Source organism: Telopea speciosissima, chromosome 8 (genome assembly GCF_018873765.1).
Source record: "Telopea speciosissima isolate NSW1024214 ecotype Mountain lineage chromosome 8, Tspe_v1, whole genome shotgun sequence".
NCBI lineage: Eukaryota > Viridiplantae > Streptophyta > Magnoliopsida > Proteales > Proteaceae > Telopea > Telopea speciosissima.
In genome coordinates, this window is record NC_057923.1 from 41,552,098 (window position 1) to 41,573,492 (window position 21,395).

Genomic DNA, 21,395 nt, shown 5'->3' on the forward strand with positions numbered 1-21,395 from the left:
TGCGAAGGCTTTGCAGCAGCTTGGTCTTCGTATTGATCAGGCTCCTATTGGACGTCTCTACCAAGAGATCCTCAGCGCCCTGCAAAAGCTCTGTGATCAGCAGCTTTTCTTCAAGCAATGGGAGAAGACCACCCACAAGCTCACAGATGCGTGTGATACATCATATCTTAAGCTCAAGTGCAAGGATAAGGACTGCTCATGTCCTTCGAAGAAGAAATCTCATTTCTCCAAAGTTCATCCTGGCAAATTCCGTTCTAAGCATAACCATCCTCATCGGTTTAAACGGACTTCACAAGACGGAGGCCTTACAAGTTCTTCAAACGGAAGAAATTCAGGAACAAGACTTCCACGAAGTGTTATGCCTGCGGCAAGATTGGTCACTTTGCAAAGAATTGTCCTGACAAAGCCAAGCAAGCCAAACTTCTGCACATGCTTGCCCCCTTTTCCATTACGGATGATCTTGAAGCAGACGTAGAATCTCTCTACTCGGTAGATGATGATTTCACGCCAGATCTCCTGTTCGTCCTTGAGAATGGAGATGATGACGATCCAGACTCTTCTTCACCCGAACCCGACTCCGATGGTTTTGACCCCATCTACCCGATTACCTATCTTGACCCGCCTAAGTCACCAGCTTTGGCTATTACCAAAACCCCTTTACCACAAGCTCCTCTTTCCATCCTACCTACATCTTGGGATCGTCCGATTAAGATCATTGGTTACTTTGACACCGGATGTGCTAGCACAATCCTAGCCCCCAAAGTCCTTCCCTCAGAATTTTGGAAACCTCATAGTCAGTTCTTTACTGCAGCAGATGGTCAGACTTTTTCCATTGACCTCATTTCCAAACATCCTATTAAGCTTAGATTGTTCCCCAATCTAACCATCTCCCACACAGTGTTAGGATCCTCTCTCCCTGGTCGAGATGCTCTTATAGGTTTTGATGTTCTGTGCAAGCTACCCCATCTTCGATGGAGTATCCATGGTCTCAGCTACAAGAAGCATTTTACCCCTTGGACCACTCTGCCCAAATTGTTCGTGATGACTCCTATAGTGGATATCAAGGCACAGTTACTTCTCCGTTGCAGTGCGGATAATCATGAGGCTTTTCTTCCTAAGTGTTCGAGTCCTCTCTGGCAAAATGATAAGTTCTTCATTCGGCTTCCTTTCAAGAAGAACGAGGATATTAATCCTACCAAGGCCAGCCATTCAGGCATGAACCCTGCACACCTCTTCAGTGCCCGTAAAGAAATTTCCCTCTTGGAAGCCCAAGGTCTCATCGAGAAGACCTCTTCCCCTTGGGCCTGCGAGGCATTTTATGTTAACAAGAGAGCAGAACAGAAACGTGGCAAGCTTCGTCTTGTAATCAATTATCAGCCATTGAACACGTTCTTGCTAGATGACAAGTTCCCCTTGCCAACCAGGCCAGCTCTTCTTCTCCAGCTATCTAAGGCCAAGGTTTTCAGCAAGTTCGATCTCAAAGCAGGATTCTGGCAGTTGGGTATTCATCCTGATGATCGCCCCAAAACAGGTTTCTGTATCCCTGGAGGCCATTACCAATGGAAGGTCCTCCCTTTTGGTCTGAAAGTGGCTCCATCATTGTTCCAGCAAGCTATGTTGCAGATCTACGCTCCCATCAGAGAAAATGCTCTCATCTACATAGACGACATTCTCCTGTTTTCTACCACAGAGGACGATCATGCCCTTCTTCTTCAAACATTCTTGGACATCACTGTGGCTCATGGCATCATGCTCTCTCCTACCAAGATGGTAATTGCAGTCAGCACTATTGACTTCCTTGGCGTCACCATCTCCAATGGACAATTCCAACTACAGCCCCACATTGGTAATTCTCTTCTAGAATTCCCAGACGGCCCTCTTACCCGTCAAGAGTTACAGCAGTTCCTAGGCATCATCAACTATATGGCCGAGTTTCTTCCTCATCAGATCCGTATGACTAGTCATCTTCATCGTCTCTTGAAGAAAGATGCACCTCCATGGTCCGCTATCCATACCAAGGCAATCAAGGAATTAAAGGCCCTGGCTCAGACTCTTCCTACCCTGCAGATCCCTTCTACAGGTCTTCGCATCCTCCAGACTGATGCTAGTGACACCCAATGGGGTGCAGTTCTCCTCGAAGAACATCCAGACAAGACACGACGTATCTGTGGATATCGTAGTGGCGAGTTCAAGTCCTCTGAACAACATTATCATTCCACGTTCAAGGAAATTCTTGCAGTTCGTCGTGGCATCGAAAAGTTCCAGTTCTTCCTCATTGGTCATACCTTCTTGATCGAAATGGACATGACAGCTTTCCCGAAGATGTTGCAGTTCAAGCACAAGCAACTTCCTGAATCTCAGCTCCTTCGTTGGGCTCAGTGGTTCTCCCAATGGTCATTTACAGTTCGCCATATCAAAGGCAAGGACAACGTACTTGCAGATTTCCTCTCTCGTACCAAGCGGAAGTTACCATTATCTTCTTCCATCCCTGTCCTTTGCATGCCCCTCACTCCAGGTGCTTCCTCCTCCGCACCTCCACCACCTGACCCTTTGCTTCGTCTTCTACCAAGGCTCCCAGCCTCACTGTTTAGTCATCTCTCTCTTCGTGCCCTGAAAGCTTATAGCATCGCAACCTACAAGTCTGTCCTTCTCTCCATTGTTCATACCAGTGGACTCCAGTTTGACTGGGTTGCTTGTCACCCTGACTATCCTTTCCTAATGCCCTTCGCCATTAATCCAGCATTATTTGACAAAGAATGCGTGGTCTCTTCTTCGGCACCTTCTTGCGGTTCATAAGGTGGCTCTCACCTTTAATCGCCTTACCCTCCGGCATTACCTCGCAGACAGTCTCCACTATCTTTTCTAATCCAATAGGCTCAGCCTATTTTCGCCTTCAGAGACCCCAGTGCTTAGCCCGTTTTCTCCGTCTCTTTGCTCCTATTCCCACTTGGCTCAATCATCTATCAGCCCTTGATGAACAGCCTTTTGTCACTTACATCTTCCATCGACCACCGGATTTCATACACCACCATCTGGTTGCTCCCCCCATCTTGGATCATAACCTTATTGCTTATGACCCTACCTTCACATTTCTTGAATCCAGCTCTCAGGATCTTTTCATCCATCGTGATCAGTCAGAAGAGCACAAGGCTAGATGGTTCTCTTTCATGACAACCATGTGCACCCACAATAACGTTGATCCTGCCACGTTGCCCTCTTGTCTTCCGCAAAGTACCGACACGACTTGGGAGGTCAACCACGTTCTTCACCATCCGTTCATTTATCGTATCATGCGCGAGCATATTGAGTTCGAAGTCGACCATGCTCTAGACTTCTACATCCCCTACGATGATGATACCGACCTTGATACGGATTAACTTGTATTGTATAGGTTTATTTTTAAATGTACGTCTGACGAGTTTGTAATGCGTTTTTAGTATGTATGTATGTATGTGTGTACTTCTACCCGACTGAGCCGACATGCAGTCTCCATCAGTTTGGTTTCTCTTTCGGCTACTATGGTTAGTTGAAGACTTTGAAGGCTCAACCACAGTTTGTTGAAGACTTTGAACCAACTATGGTTAGGTGAGTTACCAACTATGGTTTGGTTAGATAAAGACTTTGTACTTACCTCGGTTAAGTTACTTTTAGACCCCTGCATATCATGACTATCAAGCTCCGCACAGCTTTCCTACGGCCATGTTCAAAGAACTTCAAGATCAGCAGAGACAACTAGCTGCACATAAGGCACGATCCGCTAAACCTAGGCGATCTCATGACTCGCCTTACCCATCAGTGTCGCAGCCAGTTTTTCAGCCTTCCCCTATCAATATTGCTAAGCCCATGGTGCAGCCTACGTTCCAACCTCTAGCTGAGCAACCTACAGGACCTCCTGGTTTTGTCCCCTGGGTTCCTCCCAGATCCAAACCATCACCTCCTGACTCAGCCTATACGGTTGTTCCATCACCCGCACTTCCAAATACCCTTAGCAATTATTTGACTCAGTTAACCTTGGCTCCTCCGGCCATTCCGGCCTTGCCCCTTTCTAAGGTTTCCTCTGTCACTACCTTCTCAGACTCGAAATCACAGGCTTCCTCAAGCCCTTTGCCGGTCTTTCAGACTAATGCACCAGATGATCCTCAGGAAACTGAACCTATCATCTATAGCAGCGACAGTGAAGTGGACACTGCTCCACAAGCCCCACCGCAGCAACGGCAACAGCCTCAGGCCCAAAATCCCACGATGCCCCCTCAGGCCCATGTTCCAAGTCCTTTTGGCAACCAAGACCCCAAACAGTTGTTCACCTTTGACGGTCTTCCTTTCCACAAATGGCCTGACCGCATCTCGGAGTTTCATGCCTGGCTCACTGCAGAAATGTTGGTTGCTGGTGCTACTGACAATACTGTCCTCACCAAGTTTTTGGCCCGTTCCCATGGTACTCTCAGAGAATGGTTTATGGCCCTTGGTGGTTATCGTCAGCTTCAATGGACGCAGATCCCCATAGATGTTTTCATCGCCCAGTTATACAATGAGATGATTGGCCCTATTGAGAACAATCGCATCAAAGCTCGCGAAGAGTACTTCCAGATGAAGTGCTGTTCTTTCCAAAAGGCTGACCTTGCAAAACATTACACCCGCATGCTGGATCGCTTCTACATCCTCGGTGGCATGGATGATCCTAATATGAAGCAGGTCTTCCTCAACTCTTTCCCTGATCCTCTGGGAAAAGAAGCTGCGAAGGCTTTGCAGCAGCTTGGTCTTCGTATTGATCAGGCTCCTATTGGACGTCTCTACCAAGAGATCCTCAGCGCCCTGCAAAAGCTCTGTGATCAGCAGCTTTTCTTCAAGCAATGGGAGAAGACCACCCACAAGCTCACAGATGCGTGTGATACATCATATCTTAAGCTCAAGTGCAAGGATAAGGACTGCTCATGTCCTTCGAAGAAGAAATCTCATTTCTCCAAAGTTCATCCTGGCAAATTCCGTTCTAAGCATAACCATCCTCATCGGTTTAAACGGACTTCACAGCACCAGAGGCCTTACAAGTTCTTCAAACGGAAGAAATTCAGGAACAAGACTTCCACGAAGTGTTATGCCTGCGGCAAGATTGGTCACTTTGCAAAGAATTGTCCTGACAAAGCCAAGCAAGCTAAACTCTGCACATGCTTGCCCCCTTTTCCATTACGGATGATCTTGAAGCAGACGTAGAATCCCTCTACTCGGTAGATGCTAATTTCACGCCAGATCTCCTGTTCGTTCTTGAGGATTGGGATGATGACGATCCAGACTCTTCTTCACCCGAACCCGAGTCCGATGGTTTTGACCCCATCTACCCGATTACCTATCTTGACCCGCCTAAGTCACCAGCTTTGGCTATTACCAAAACCCCTTGGACCACTCTGCCCAAATTGTTCGTGATGACTCCTATTGTGGATATCAAGGCACAGTTACTTCTCCGTTGCAGTGCAGATAATCATGCGGTTTTTCTTCCTAAGTGTTCGAGCCCTCTCTGGCAAAATGATAAGTTCTTCATTCGTCTTCCTTTCAAGAAGAACGAGGATATTAATCCTACCAAGGCCAGCCATTCAGGCATGAACCCTGCACACCTCTTCAGTGCCCGTAAAGAAATTTCCCTCTTGGAAGCCCAAGGTCTCATCGAGAAGACCTCTTCCCCTTGGGCCTGCGAGGCATTTTATGTTAACAAGAGAGCAGAACAGAAACGTGGCAAGCTTCGTCTTGTAATCAATTATCAGCCATTGAACACGTTCTTGCTAGATGACAAGTTCCCCTTGCCAACCAGGCCAGCTCTTCTTCTCCAGCTATCTAAGGCCAAGGTTTTCAGCAAGTTCGATCTCAAAGCAGGATTCCGGGGTTGGGTATTCATCCGATGATCGCCCCAAAACAGGTTTGTATCCCGGAGGCCATTACCAATGGAAGGTCCTCCCTTTTGGTCCGAAAGTGGCTCCATCATTGTTCCAGCAAGCTATGTTGCGGATCTACGCTCCCATCGGAGAAAATGCTCTCATCTACATAGACGACATTCTCCTGTTTTCTACCACAGAGGACGATCATGCCCTTCTTCTTCAAACATTCTTGGACATCACTTGTGGCTCATGGCATCATGCTCTCTCCTACCAAGATGGTAATTGCGATCAAGCACTATTGACTTCCTTGGCGTCACCATCTCCAAGGGACAATTCCAACTACAGCCCCACATTGGTAATTCTCTTCTAGAATTCCCAGACGGCCCTCTTACCCGTCAAGAGTTACAGCAGTTCCTAAGCATCATCAACTATATGGCCGAAGTTTCTTCCTCATCGATCCGTATGACTAGTCATCTTCATCGTCTCTTGAAGAAAGATGCACCTCCATGGTCCGCTATCCATACCAAGGCAATCAAGGAATTAAAGGCCCTGGCTCGAGACTCTTCCTACCCTGCAGATCCCTTCTACGGTCTTCGCATCCTCCGGGATCGATGCTAGTGACACCCAATGGGGTGCGGTTCTCTCGAAGAACATCCAGACAAGACACGACGTATCTGTGGATATCGTAGTGGCGAGTTCAAGTCCTCTCGAACAACATTATCATTCCACGTTCAAGGAAATTCTTGCGTTCGTCGTGGCATCGAAAAGTTCAGTTCTTCCTCATTGGTCATACCTTCTTGATCGAAATGGACATGACAGCTTTCCCGAAGATGTTGCGGTTCAAGCACAAGCAACTTCCTCGAATCTCGGCTCCTTCGTTGGGCTCAGTGGTTCTCCCAATGGTCATTTACGATTCGCCATATCAAAGGCAAGGACAACGTACTTGCAGATTTCCTCTCTCGTACAAGCGGAAGTTACCATTATCTTCTTCCATCCCTGTCCTTTGCATGCCCCTCACTCCGGTGCTTCCTCCTCCGCACCTCCACCACGACCCTTTGCTTCGTCTTCTACCAAGGCTCCCCCTCCACTGTTTAGTCATCTCTCTCTTCGTGCCCTGAAAGCTTATAGCATCGCAACCTACAAGTCTGTCCTTCTCTCCATTGTTCATACCAGTGGACTCCAGTTTGACTGGGTTGCTTGTCACCCTGACTATCCTTTCCTAATGCCCTTCGCCATTAATCCAGCATTATTTGACAAAGAATGCGTGGTCTTCTTCGGCACCTTCTTGCGGTTCATAAGGTGGCTCTCACCTTTAATCGCCTTACCCTCCTGGCATTACCTCAGCACAGTCTCCACTATCTTTTCTAATCCAATAGGCTCAGCCTATTTTCGCCTTCAGAGACCCCAGTGCTTAGCCCGTTTTCTCCGTCTCTTTGCTCCTATTTCCACTTGGCTCAATCATCTATCACCCTTGATGAACAGCCTTTTGTCACTTATATCTTCCATCGACCGGATTTCATCCACCATCATCTTGTTACACCACCCATCTTGGATCATAACCTTATTGCTTATGACCCTACCTTCACATTTCTTGAATCCAGCTCTCAGGATCTTTTCATCCATCGTGATCAGTCAGAAGAGCACAAGGCTAGATGGTTCTCTTTCATGACAACCATGTGCACCCACAATAACGTTGATCCCGCCACGTTGCCCTCTTGTCTTCCGCAGAAGTACCGACACGCCTTGGGAGGTCAACCACGTTCTTCACCATCCGTTCATTCATCGTATCATGCGCGAACATACGGAATTCGAAGTCGACCATGCTCTAGACTTCTACGTCCCCTACGATGATGATACCGACCTTGATACGGATTAACCTGTATTGTATAGGTTTATTTTTAAATGTACGTCTGTATCGAGTTTGTACGTTTTTCTGAGTATGTATGTATGTATGTGTGTACTTCTACCCGACAGCAGCCCGACAGCAGTCTCCATCAGTTTGGTTTCTCTTTCGGCTACTATGGTTAGTTGAAGACTTTGAAGGCTCAACCACAGTTTGTTGAAGACTTTGAACCAACTATGGTTAGGTGAGTTACCAACTATGGTTTGGTTAGATAAAGACTTTGTACTTACCTCGGTTAAGTTACTTTTAGACTTTTGTACCCGTGGTTAGTTAACCCGGATTAGTTTGTAAGTCTATATAAGCAGTTCGTCTGCTCCTTTGTAAATCAAGTTTGAAATATCAATAGAACTCTGAAATATGGTATCAAGCAAACAAACTCCAGACATCTAGGACGGGTAGTTTAGGATTAAAGAAGTAAAGAATGAAAGAAGACTGAAAAAAGGGGCACAAAGAAACAAAAGACAAAAAGAAACTAAATATAAAAAACGAATAAAAAACAAAACAAACAAAATAATAAAAAAGAAGAGACTTCACTTACTTTGACATTTCAAAATAGAAAACGGAGAGAGAGAGACAAAAGGTCAAAAAAAAGTATATAAAGAAAAAGGAAAATGAAACAGGGGGGATTTCATTTTTTAGTAACTTCTCTTTCGTTCTTCAAAGGAGAGAGAAGATAGAGAGAAGAAAGAGAAAAGGTGAGAGAGAATTTAGGGTTTCTGAGAAAAAAGAGGAGGATTTCGGAGAGAAATGGGGAGAAAGAGTAGAAGATTGAAGTCGATCATAGTCGGCTATGTTCTACACTGGTAGAATCAAAGAGGCGCTGCTGTGGAGCTTTGCTGAATCGCAAGGATTTGAAGCAGAGTTCATCAATCTGGAAGTCTCAGATCTTGATTCGATTTTTGTTTTTCTAAATAGTTATCTCTGTAATTCATAGATCTTTTCGGATTTGTAATAATAAGAATCCCATCCCCTACTGTGGTTGAGCATTGAAAACCGAGAGCAGCAGTCATCAGAATCGTTCGATTCAGTAAATTTCATCTCCTCCTCTATTGATTCTCTTGGAAAATTTTCTGCAATCCTTCGATTCTTCATGAAATCTGTGATTCATTGTTTAACTTCTTTGAAATGAAATAGATATGCAACTCTTTGCTTCCCTATAATCTCGATGATTGATCCCTGTTTTTCATAGACTTACATATAATATGTGATCTCCATTATCTTGCTTCTTATTCTTCTCTCTGTGGTTAATTTCAGATTTTATCTCTATGACTTCTATTTTAAATTTCAGATCTGAAAATGCATCTCCATGTCTCATGTTCTTAGATCTGTATGGTTGATTCTTTCATAATCTTTGCATCTCTTGTGTCATGCAATCCCTATCTTGTGATACGGTTTCTAGGTACATGCTTGCTTCTATAATTTCTAGTCTTGATTTGTATTCTGTGAGGAGCATGATCTAAAGTTCATTATCATTTCTATAATTTCTGGTTCTTGCTATTATGATACTTCCATTTCTTTTTGAATTCTTGAATCTTGTATAGGTGTTATCCATGGTTTCTTGAATGTCTCTGTAGTCTCTTCTTTTCCCATTGCTAAGTCTTTAATTCCCATTGAATAATGGATGTGATCTCAACCCCATTATCACTCCCCTATATGGATATATGCATGATCTTCATTTTTTAATCTCACTTTCAGTATAAGGGATTTGCTGTAAGATCAATGCAGTAAATATATGGCTCTTCTTTTTTTTTATGCTTGGGCCCCAAGCCCATTCAGATCCTAACATGTCTTGGCCTAGTATATGGATCGGGTTCTGGTTTTTGATCCAGACTTGATTTGTGATACATGGATCGAATTTTATTAAAATCATTGAGAAATCCAGTTTAGATTAAATCTGTGTAATTGGGCCCAATACATGGGCTGGATTTTAGTATTTAATCCAAGAGGCGATTTGGTTTAGATTGGGCTTTGGCATCTCGGATCTAAAGAAAGAATGAATTGGATTCAATTTGGGGTTTAGAAATAAGCCCACGATGATCTAGACTTTATGTCATATGTTGGGTCCAAATATAATTGATTCACCAAACTATATATGATTCATGGATTTTAGGCCCATTCTGTTTAGACCAATAATGAGTCGGAGAAGCCCATTTGAGAATCCTGATATCTTCCATTTGAATTCAACAACATTCATGCGTTACAACCGGGTATGTATATCTTTAACCCGAAATGCGGCTCATGGGTTTAGGAGATGGTATAATCAATATGGTTTGTATATACAATCTAGGCCCACTCATCATTTTTATCAATCCTAAATCCAAAATTTGGCCATAAACCCATTTCCACCCATGTGGATAACATGAGACCAACCAAGGTTCAGCGGCTAATCCTTTATGGGATCTATCACATTTACTTCTATTAAGATCCATATAGGGAATTGACTCTTGAACCATTTTATCCATTTAAGGCCCAGTCTGGCCCATCGTTTGAGGATTATCTTTTAAACATATTTTCATTTTAGTCTAGGGCGCAGTCCGGTCCATTTTAAATAAAACTTTGTTTCGATTTCTTTCTCTTTTATTTTCTTCTTGTTTTCCAAAATCCTGTAATCCTTTTATTTTTTATTTCAAAAGAATTTTCTTCCATTGCCATAGACAAGTGGTTCAGACCTAATAATGGTCTTTAACCTAAGTCACTTGGCATACACTAACCGGCCCTAGGCAACCGTTTTTTAATCGATTGCATCTCAAGTCAGCTCGTTGGACCTTGGGATTCATATCCTTAAATATATGGATTTCAATCAAGCCCGTCATCAATAAATCATCGGAGTCCTCATCCTTTTAGGCTTACGAATAAGCCAGCCAAACAATTGGGTTCAAGTCTGAACCCAGTCGGGTTTTCATTTCTACTCCCTTTAAAGCATACCATTTGGTGTCGCTCTATGTGATGAGTTGCGTTATGGTTGAGTCGTTTTTTGCATCCGAAATATCCTTACTTAATTCTTGTCATCTATTTACCTTCATTTGATTATTCTAGTCATATATCTTTAAATTCTTGAAATGGTATTGTTTATTATTATTCGTCTTATTTATTCATCCATTTCCATTTGATTGAATATATCATTATCCTTGGATAGTAAACATTGAAATCCAGTTTAGGATAATACATACCATAGTGTATGCCTAGCATAGAAAAGTGACCATTATAGAGAATTGTTTAGGGTTTAGTATAACAGGGAGACCAATCTCTTTGATTGGGCAGATCAGGTGCCTCACACCTTTCTGATCGGTAAAGTGACACCCATTCAGAATCTTAGTAGTCGTTTGATGCCTTGTCCAATGATTGGAGTCTAGACATTTTCTCCTCTAAAAGAGGAGAAATATTTTTGGGTCCTAGGCCCTTCACCTAGGTGGCGACTTCCCTTTTCTAGTTCGATGAGCATTCGTGGCATCAGTATGACTCATCGATTAGATCATCTCATTTATATACTGTGTATGACCACGCGGTTCGATCCCGGTCCAATCATCCCAGACCCGAGAGACGCCTGTTGTCTCTACAGGGTGATGCTTCGAACAACAACACCGTTGATGGAGTTGCCAACGAAAAAAATCCTTCAAATAACATTATTGAAGGAGTAATCAACAACTAAGAAGGCGGAATTCCTATTAGCCACAATGATAAGGAGATTCATCTTTTTCCTACCGTTGATTCAATTCCCACCAATGTTGTCACGTTGGTGACGGAGCTTATCCCGAATTTGGGTAAGATGAGGATTGTCTCTGAATTTGACAAGATCGAACAGTTGGGAAGTTAAAATTTTAAACGATGGAGGCAAATGATGTTTGCTTTAGCCCAAATTAGGTTGGTGTTTGCTTTGACTGAACTCATGTCGAAATAAAGTAATGATTCTGAAAAGGAGGGCAAAAGGGTAGCTTGGATTCAAGCAGATTACCAATGCAAGAATCGGATCTTGAAAGCATTATTAAATGATTTATACCAAGTGTATAGTTCATTAGAATATGCGTGTTCGATTTGGAATGCCTTGGTAAAAAAGTACTTTCTTGAGGATGCTGGCTCAAGGAAGTACTTGGTGGCTAACTTTCTAAACTTTGTTATGAAAGATAGTGATACCGTCTCAAACCAAATTGATCAATTTTAAATTTTGGTTGGAAAGCTAGCAAATGAAAAGATGGTTCTACCAGAAGAATTTGTGACGGGTGCCTTGATTGAAAAGCTTTCATCTTCTTGGGATGCCTTTAAGACGTTTATGAAACATAAGAAAATGGAGTTGATTCTAGACCAATTGATTGTAAGGATCAAAATTGAGGAGAAGAACCGGTACAAGAACAAGGATAAAAAAGACCTTGGAGAAAGATGCCTAAAAGCGAACTTGGTAGAAACCAACAAACAAAGCAAGAAAAGGAAGAATCGTCGAAACAATGATGAGCCTTCTTTCAAGAAGAAGAAATTTACTTGTTTTGTGTGTGGTAAGTTAGGGTACTTCAAGAAAGATTACCGGTTCAGGAAGAAAAATTCATAAAAGGTGAACTTAGTTGAAGAAAATGTCTTTATTGCTATGGTCATGAAAGCAAATTTTGTTGAAAAATCAAACGATTGGGTATTGGATACCGATGTCACAAGACATATTTATGGTGATCTGAAGATGTTCTCCTCCTATTCCATGAATATAGAGAATGAAAAGATATTTATGAGAAATTTTCAAAGTGCCCCTATTATGGGAAAAAGAAAAGTGACTTTGAAGCTCACTTCGGAGAAGACTATGTGGTTCTCACCAATGTTCTCCATGTGCTGGATATTAGGCGTAATTTAATTTCAGTTCATTTGCTTAATAAAGTAGGAATGAAATTAGCTTTCGGAAGTGATAAGGCGGTTATCACTAAAAATAATATTTTTGTGGGAAAGAGATACCTTAGTGAGGGGTTGTTTGTACTAAGCGTTGAAAATATTGTAATTGAGAAAATTAGTATTTCTTCTGCTTACATGGTTGTCTCTTCTAACTTTTTTGATTTGTGGCATGGTAGGTTGGGTCATAGTAGTGTGAAATATATCACCAAACTATGCAAGTTAGGCATGATCATCGATAAGGTGGAACCCCCCGTGAATAAGTGTATAACTTGTGTAGATGTAAAGTTAACCAAAAAGCCTCACAAGACTGGATTGGAAGAGTGATCTCTTGAAATTAATCTATAGTGACTTAAGTGACTACAAGTCATATGAGTTTAGAGAAGGAAACAACTATGTCATAACTTTTATAGATGACCACTCTAGATATACCATGGTATATTTACTCAAATCAAGGGATGAGGCCGGAAAGACATTTATATCTTACAAAATGAAAGTTAAAAATCAACTTGGCAAAAAGGTTAAAAGACTTAGAACCGATAAAGAGACTGAGTATTTTAACTTTGATAAGTTTTGTGAAGAAAATATAATTATCCATGAAACAACTGCTCCATACCAACCGTAATCAAATGGGGTTGTCAAAAGAAAAAATAGGTCTCTTAAAGAGATGATTAACTCTATATTATTGAGTTCAGGTATACCAGTTGATATGTGGGGGGAAGCTATGCTATCGGTATGTTATCTATCGAATAGAATCCCATAACAAGACTGGTATGGTTCCACTTGAGAAATGATTTAGTAGGAAATCAAGTCTAAAACATCTACGAGTTTGGGGTTGTTTGGCTAAGGTATTATTATCGGATTTGAAGAAAAAAAAATTGGGACAAAAAACATGTGATTGTATGTTTTTGGGATATGCTACAAATAGTACGGCATACCGATTCATGGTGATTAAAGCCATGGATAATGTTATTGAACCAAATAGCATCATAAAATCAAAAGACGTTGAGTTTTTTGAAAATTTATTTTCCTTTAAGTCCAACTTACCTACAAGTAAGGATAGTCAATTGACTAGTAAGAAATGAAGGTAAATGAAAGGGTTATCAATCAAGAATTGAGTAATGATGACGAAAGTCGACCTAGGATGAGCAAGCGACTCAAAAGATTCAAATATACAGATGATGAGTGGCTTGTCTATCTAGTAGATAAGGATCCTCTTACATACAAAGAGGCTATTACATCATTGGATGCCGTCTTTTGGAAAGAGTCAATCAAGAGTGAACTAGATTTAATCTTGGCGAATAACACTTGGAAATTGGTGGATTTACGGGTCCAAAACTTTGAAAATCAAGTGGATATTTCAAAAAAAATTAAAAAGTGATGGATCACTTGATCGTTTTAAGGCCAGACTTGTTGTCAAGGGTTTTAGGCAAAAGCCTAATACTGATTACTTTGACACATTTGCCTTAGTGTTTAGAATTGCCATGATAAGGGTTATGTTAGCAATAGCGTTAATACATAATCTGGTCATCCATCAAATGGATATGAAAATGGCATTTCTTAATGGGGACTTAAAGGAGAAAATTTACATAAAGCAAACAGAAGGTTGTGTTGTAACTGACTAAGAGCGAAAGGTTTGCAAACTTCGAAAATCCTTATATGGATTGAAGCAGACACCAAAGCAATGACATGAAAAATTGGATAAGGTTCTAATTTCAATTGGGTTCGTTATAAACGACATTGAAAGATGGTTATATAACAGGTTCTATAGTGGTAGGGGTGTATTTATACTATTATATGTAGATGATATGCTTATAATGGGAACAAACTTGGAAATGATGAATCAAGCTAAGAAACTTTTGATGTCTAGTTTTGATACAAAAGACTTAAGAGATGCTGATGTAATCCTTGGGATCAAAATCACCAAGCAAGAAAATCATATTTCATTATCCCAAGCCCGTTATGCAGAAAACATACTTAAAAAGTATGGGTACCATGAAGTTTCAGCGGTTAAAACACCTTTTGATATGGGGTGTCATTTGAAAAGAAACCTAGGTGAACCAGTGAATCAAAAAAGATATGCTCAAATTATTGGTTCAGTCACATATTTAATGAATTGTACGAGTTCAGATATTGCCCTTGCGGTGGAAAAGTTGAGTCAACATGCTCACAATCCAAGTAAGGAACATTGGAGCGCGGTTGATAGGTTGTTAAGGTACCTAAAAGGTACTATAAACTATAGTTTACACTATAGTGGTAAACCAGCGGTTTTGTAAGAGTAGTGTGATGCAAATTGGATCTCGGATACAAGCGAGTTCTTAGCCACTAGTGGGTATGTATTTACACTAGTAGACAGTGCAATCTCATGGAAGTCCACAAAACAATCTTGTAGGACAGGCTCTACTATAGAAGCTGAGTTTATAACTTTCGAAAAGGCAGGAATGGAAGCTGAATGGCTTAGGAACTTAATGGTGGATATTCTATTGTGGGAAAAATCGGCACCATCGGTATCACTACATTGTGATAACCAAACAGCTATTCATCTAGCCAAGAACCGGATATGCAATGGTAAAAGGAGGCACATACGCCTCAGACACAACCTTGTGAGACAGTATATAGATGAAGGAATGATAGCTATCGATTATGTGAAGTCAGAAAGTAACCAAGCTGACATGTTCACAAAGCCTATGTTTGTCAAGAACTTGTGTAGTGCATCTACAGGAATGGGATTAATGCATAATCCATAGGTCATGTGATGTACACCCTACCTATATGAAGAGGCTAAATGGCTGAATTAGGTTCAAGGGGTACAAACGAAGTCACCGATTGACCGATTCTGTACTACTACTTGTATAAATTTTCATTCCAAGCTAAAGATGGTGAAAATAGTACTCCCACATAGAAAGAGGTTGAGCGATAAAGCTCTTAATTAGTCTAATCTCAGGAAATGTGGGGGTGTGTCAGTTGTGCACACCAGAGATTAACCTAAGTGAATGTAGGGGGTGTGGCCGTCGTCGATGAGAATTTATAGGCGAGTTCTCTAAACATTTATGAGTTCAAGATAAGGGACATGGCTGGTTCAAAAGTCCAAAGTGGTTATATGATGTATAGCTCAAGAGTTGACCTATGGGATATGGTTAATGGGACAGTTAGCTACACCAATGAGGAAAGGTTTAAGAAGTCTGACTCCACCTTTACTCTATAGTGCGCTTCACTAGACCTAGTGTAGGTTCAAGTCCGGAAGACACCTATAATGATGTGTCCTATAGTGTCTAATTCAATCACAGTATGTGTCTTTCGTGTCATTTTGAAACTTGGAGGAGATTGTTAGATTTAAAACATTTAAAATATATTTTATTATTTTTTAAGTTTTAAAAGGTTTTGATTGCTTTGTTGTGGTGTGGGACCCATGTGATCAAGAAAGTAATTCCAAAGGATTATAACATCTTATGGATACCCTAAAGTCCATTCATGGTCACTATTATGAGTGAAAAGGTAGGTCAAAGATCTATAGTGAAATTAATTCTCAATTCATGGCCATAGGTATGTCTCTCCCTATATGGGGTTTTAAGACATTTTATGGTCTTTAGTGGGGAATGGCTCTTTATAGGGTTTCAAGGTCTTTTATGGTCTTTAGTGGGGAATGAATGGATTTTAAGGTCTTTCATGATCCATAGTGGGGAATGACCATGAATTAGGATTTAATTTTCAATTTATGTCCATAAATCTCATTCTTCGATTAAATTGGTCATAAGTGGGTGGTTATACTTGGGAATTCCAAGGGTCTGCAAGAATTGGTTTTGGGTCTATATAAACCCAAACAAATGCATTGTAATATACACATCTTGAGATGCATCCATGCTTATACATTGCAATCACATAAGGTTTATATTTGTTTCTCTCTTTTCTTCTAAGTCTGTTAAAGGGTTGTTATACTAAAGCTCTTGGCTCCTTCAAAGGACTGGAAAAACTGTTTCATCTTCTAGTTGGAGGTTGTTTTATCTTGGGGTAGTGGTGCAGAATAATCCTTGGCAGTCGGAGGCATCAATTACCTTAACGACAGCACCACAAGTGTGACTCAATCTCAAGTTTGTTCAAGTTATTGCAGGTGTGACTCTACATCAAATTCAAGCTTTGATCTTCTCATTTCAACCAAAGGTCAAGCCTAGGTTCTACTGCTTAAACTATTGTATTACAATTTGTGTTGTTTCAATTATTTATAAGGAAAGGTAATACACTTACCCAACATCAATTTTCATCACTACCTTCAGGTAATAGAAGAATGGGAAGAACAACAACCCACAGGAGAATGGAATCCCAACCGAGAATCCCATCATGCTCGTCAACATGTTCGTAACTACCTCAGGTATCGTGTCATTGTCAGTTCTTCTTCGACATCGACATCTTCATCGTCTTCGTTGACTCTCTTTGGCTGCTTTGTCTTGCTCTTCTTCGGTGACGCCGCCCCAAAGCCTCTTGGGTTCTTTAGAGCTGTTGAGTACCTTGTCTCCGACGGACGGGAGGAAGGAATTTGGAGATGGGTTTTGTTCGAGCGAAGGGTGGAGAGGGAGATAGGAAGTATTTGATGCATTGTAATAGGTAAGATTCCATGGCGGCATTGTTCAATTTGCTTTCTTCTGTTAGCGATTGTTGGCTTCTTCTTTGAACTCTTTGAAGAAGGCTTAGCCAAATGAAGCAGATTTTGGTGGTTTTAATGGTAACATCAATTCGTTTTATTTATTTATTTTTTCTCTTTCAAACCCTAAACGATTTCGGGAAGACGAAGGCAATTTGATCAACTAAAACATAATTTTAACGTTTTCAGTCAGCAATTACGCAAAATTTTCCAAACGTCAAGGGTGAAAGTGTAATTAAAATAAACCTTAGGGTAGCTACGTGAAAGGTAGGCCAAATGTTCTCTGCTCCTGCGTCCAGACACATGGGGGTGGGTGAAATGACCATGTGTTTGGGTGCAACCGGTGCTCCCAAGCAGAGAACAATCGCCTTAAAAATAATGACGTTAATGAACTTGCGCAAGGATGACAATATTCAACAGAAGCGCAATTTTGACCCTAGGTTTGACCATGCTAACCGGCGTGACCCGGTCCAAACTAGTCTGAACAGGCCAGAAGTGTTATTACTTAGTATCGTATCCATTTTGACGAATTTTAAATCTAAGATTAGGCTCAAATTTATCAAGTTTGAGTCCCATCCTTAGCAATAGTCGGCAGAACAAGGAAGGCTTTTCTGTTTTCTTTGTTTATATGTTTGCAGGTTTTACCGTCTATGGTGTTAGTGGTACCACGGTTATCGTCAGCTTTGTTACTTCAGTTGCTGTTCAATCTTCAACAACCCTCTCTTGTCGTCAGACGAAGCTCCACTCGTCGATCCAACAGATCATTGTAGATCTGTTCGAAAGTAAGCTGTGGTTGTGGCAGTGTTTCTGGTGGTCTTCTTGCAGTCAATCAAAGCTCCACTCGTCAATCCAATAGACTTTTGCCAACCCGACAAGTCTATTTGAAAGTAGATTGGGGCAGCGTGTCAGCATGCATGGGCAGTGTGGCGTTAGACTGTTAGGCACGTATGGGGCCCTCTCTATTGGCAAATATGTGCATGCACTTTCATTTTGGCTGTGTCTACAACCTTTTATTTCGGGAAGTGGTTGTGACCCAGCCCCTAGTCTGGATGACCCAGTCAATGGAATGTGAGACTGGGTCAATTTCCATACCTTGCATTTATCATGTCCTCTATCTGGTATATGTATCTTATTTTCCTTTGATTGTTGTTGGGCTCGAATGAATGAATAGCCTTTCTTCTTACTAAAATTAAAACTTCCCCGAAATCTAACGAATTGAAAAACACGACACAACAATAACATACAATAGTAATATGCAAAAAAATAGAATATAATAAAAAATAAGAATAAGAAAACTTTTTCTTTTATTTTAGAAAGGTTTTCTTACCCCAATAATTATACATCACTAAGATGGAATACACTATATAAGTTGAGAGTTTTTTGGAAGATGATTAATTAGTCTAAAGAAGGTTGAAAACCTTTTTTCTATAGTAAAACAGATATTTTTAATCAAAATAATTGAATCGGTTGAAACTAATTAAGATCTATATTTTAATAGAATATTTGTAAAATTTTCTGAATCATTATTCTCTAAATCACTATAACTTTGTTTTCGACCTAATCTATAAAAGACCTTGAATTTCATTTAGACCAATATTTATGTAAAAAAAATTATTATTTATTTATTTATTTATTTACAAAAAAGAAGTCTCCTAGATATAATGTAATGCCTTTCCTACATTCTAGGGAAAACATAAGAGAGAGAGAGAGAGAGAATCTATAAATAGAAGGCCTCACCCCTTATTTTCTAACCTAGAATTATATGGTGAAGCATTGCCAAACCCCTGAGAAACCTAGAAAATCGAAAAACTAGAAAATCCCAAAATAGTTTGGAAACCCTAACATACTCAGAGTGACCATAACGACTCAGGAAAGTTTGGAATACCCATAAGAGTGTAGGCAATTCCTAGACATTGTGGGACACTTTGCAGAAGTGTAAACCATGCAACTGACCTAGCTAGGAATAGCTACTTGACCCATACAAGAGTGACCATAACGAACCCTAGAATACCTTGGAAGACTCTAAAAAGACTCGGGAAAGTTTGGAATACCCATAAGAGTGTAGGCAATTCCTAGACATTGTGGGACACTTTGCAAAAGTGTAAACCATGCAACTGGGCTAGCTAGGAACAACTCCTTGACCCATACAAGAGTCCAGTATAAGGTGTTTTCTTTATTTCTTATTTCATTTATTTGTTTATTTGTTCATTTATGCTTTACCGTAAACCCTGATACGAAAGAGTATCATTTCAATGGTCGGGCGATATAAGGTTTGAACTGTATTCTTTTTTTTTACCCAAAAAAAAAAAAAAACTGTATTATTTTAACCTTGCCGTTATTTTTTAAGCTTAAGGATCAAATCCCTCCAATTATCCAATTTTTATAAGGATCAAATTGCATTAGTTAGCCTTTACCCAAAAAAAAAAATTTGCATTAGTAAGCGACTTACTTCCCCCTTGTCTACGGAGAAGAAGATCCAATGGTATTTCCCTTTCTCCACATCCAGAGATGAAGGTGCGGGGAAGCATATTTTTATCTGCTTCATTTCTTGTCCGCTCCATTTTCCCAAGTTCTTATAAAAGAGGGGGTGAACTCCACTCGAGCAATGTGTTCGGGCAGGGGTAGGGTGGTCATTTCTACCCCTCTATTAAAGGAACTTGGGAAAATGGACTTGCATAATAGAGGTAATACAATACACATGTATGTAGGAGAGGAACCTCTTGCATAATAGAGGTTAAAGGGTCCTTCTTGAGATGTATTGTATGGATCTGCATTTCAGGCCACCTAGCATAAACTAAACTTGTTAAATGGTCAGATTCAAGGCATTCCTATAGGCTATGGTAATAATTTCAATTCAAAACAAAATTGGAATTAGTAAAACCCCTAGGAAATTGGTTAATTTTCTTGAGAAATTAGCCCCATTCCCCCACCCCACCCAAAAAAAAAAAAAAAAATTTATAAGTTGAACTATATCATATTTTATGGTTTCCTAGCTAGCTCGGCGGGTAAAGGCTGAATTGGCCTCCAGGCCCCAGGTGAACCAAAACTAGCCTCTTTTGATTGGTACCAGCCTTGTAAATTCATTAAAACTATAAACTACGATGAGTTCCATGAACCTAGCCCATGTAGAATGATGTATAAGTGACCTAGCTTGGATGTTGTCCAATATGAACTAGATCATTATTTCAGACTTTGATAATTAGCTAACTCAGCTTATAACCTCTAAAATATGTCAATGATGAAAAAGTTTATTGTTTTTTCTTTTGAAGCATGGATCGCAAGCACGCTTACTTGGAGTGCAAGGAATGTTCACGTACAGTGAGCGTACGTGAACAACTCATAGCCATTCAGATGGAATTTATTCTGTGTGAATATTCCATCTGAACGGTTGTGAGTCGTTCACATATACTTACGTGAACATCCACCCCCTCGCTTGCTTGTGCCATAAGGAAAGAATGAGTGGCAATTCATATTGTTGAATATTCAAGAAATAGTGTGGATTGACTATTTGTCAATTTTCAAGCTCAAATTCAACACCGTCCCATGCATACACATGCATCCTCGTGGTAGTCTTGGATTTTCCTTTTTTATGCTTTATTTCTCACTTGACCAACTCTAGTTGAATCAAAACTTTGACAAATGATTCGGGGGCTATGTGGTTCATCTGTCCAGGAAAAAAAAAAAAAAAAAAAGAGAAAAAACCCCATCTAACATGCCACATTCCACATGGCACAACTGTGTTGTCCATAATGGGTTTTCTTCGGTTAACCTTTTGGGATTGGTATGTGGTTTGTGTGATTACACTTTATTTCATCAAAAAGAAAAAATAATGGGTTTTCTTGACACGACACATACATTAATTATGATCTAGAAATCTCTAATAATGAAATATTGAGAATAATAAATATAAAGATACGCAAATAAAATTGTTCGAAGAAATTAGAAGGACAACAATAAAGGTGCATTTGGTAACGTTCAAAACGCTGTTCAGAATAGTTCTTTTGTTCTAAAAAAAAAAAAAAATGTGTTTAGTTGTGCGGTTCTTTTTTTGTTCTTTTAAAACGAACCAGAGTTTATTAGCACCAAAAGAACGTTCTTTACAGACCGTCTCTGCATAGTTCTCTTGGCC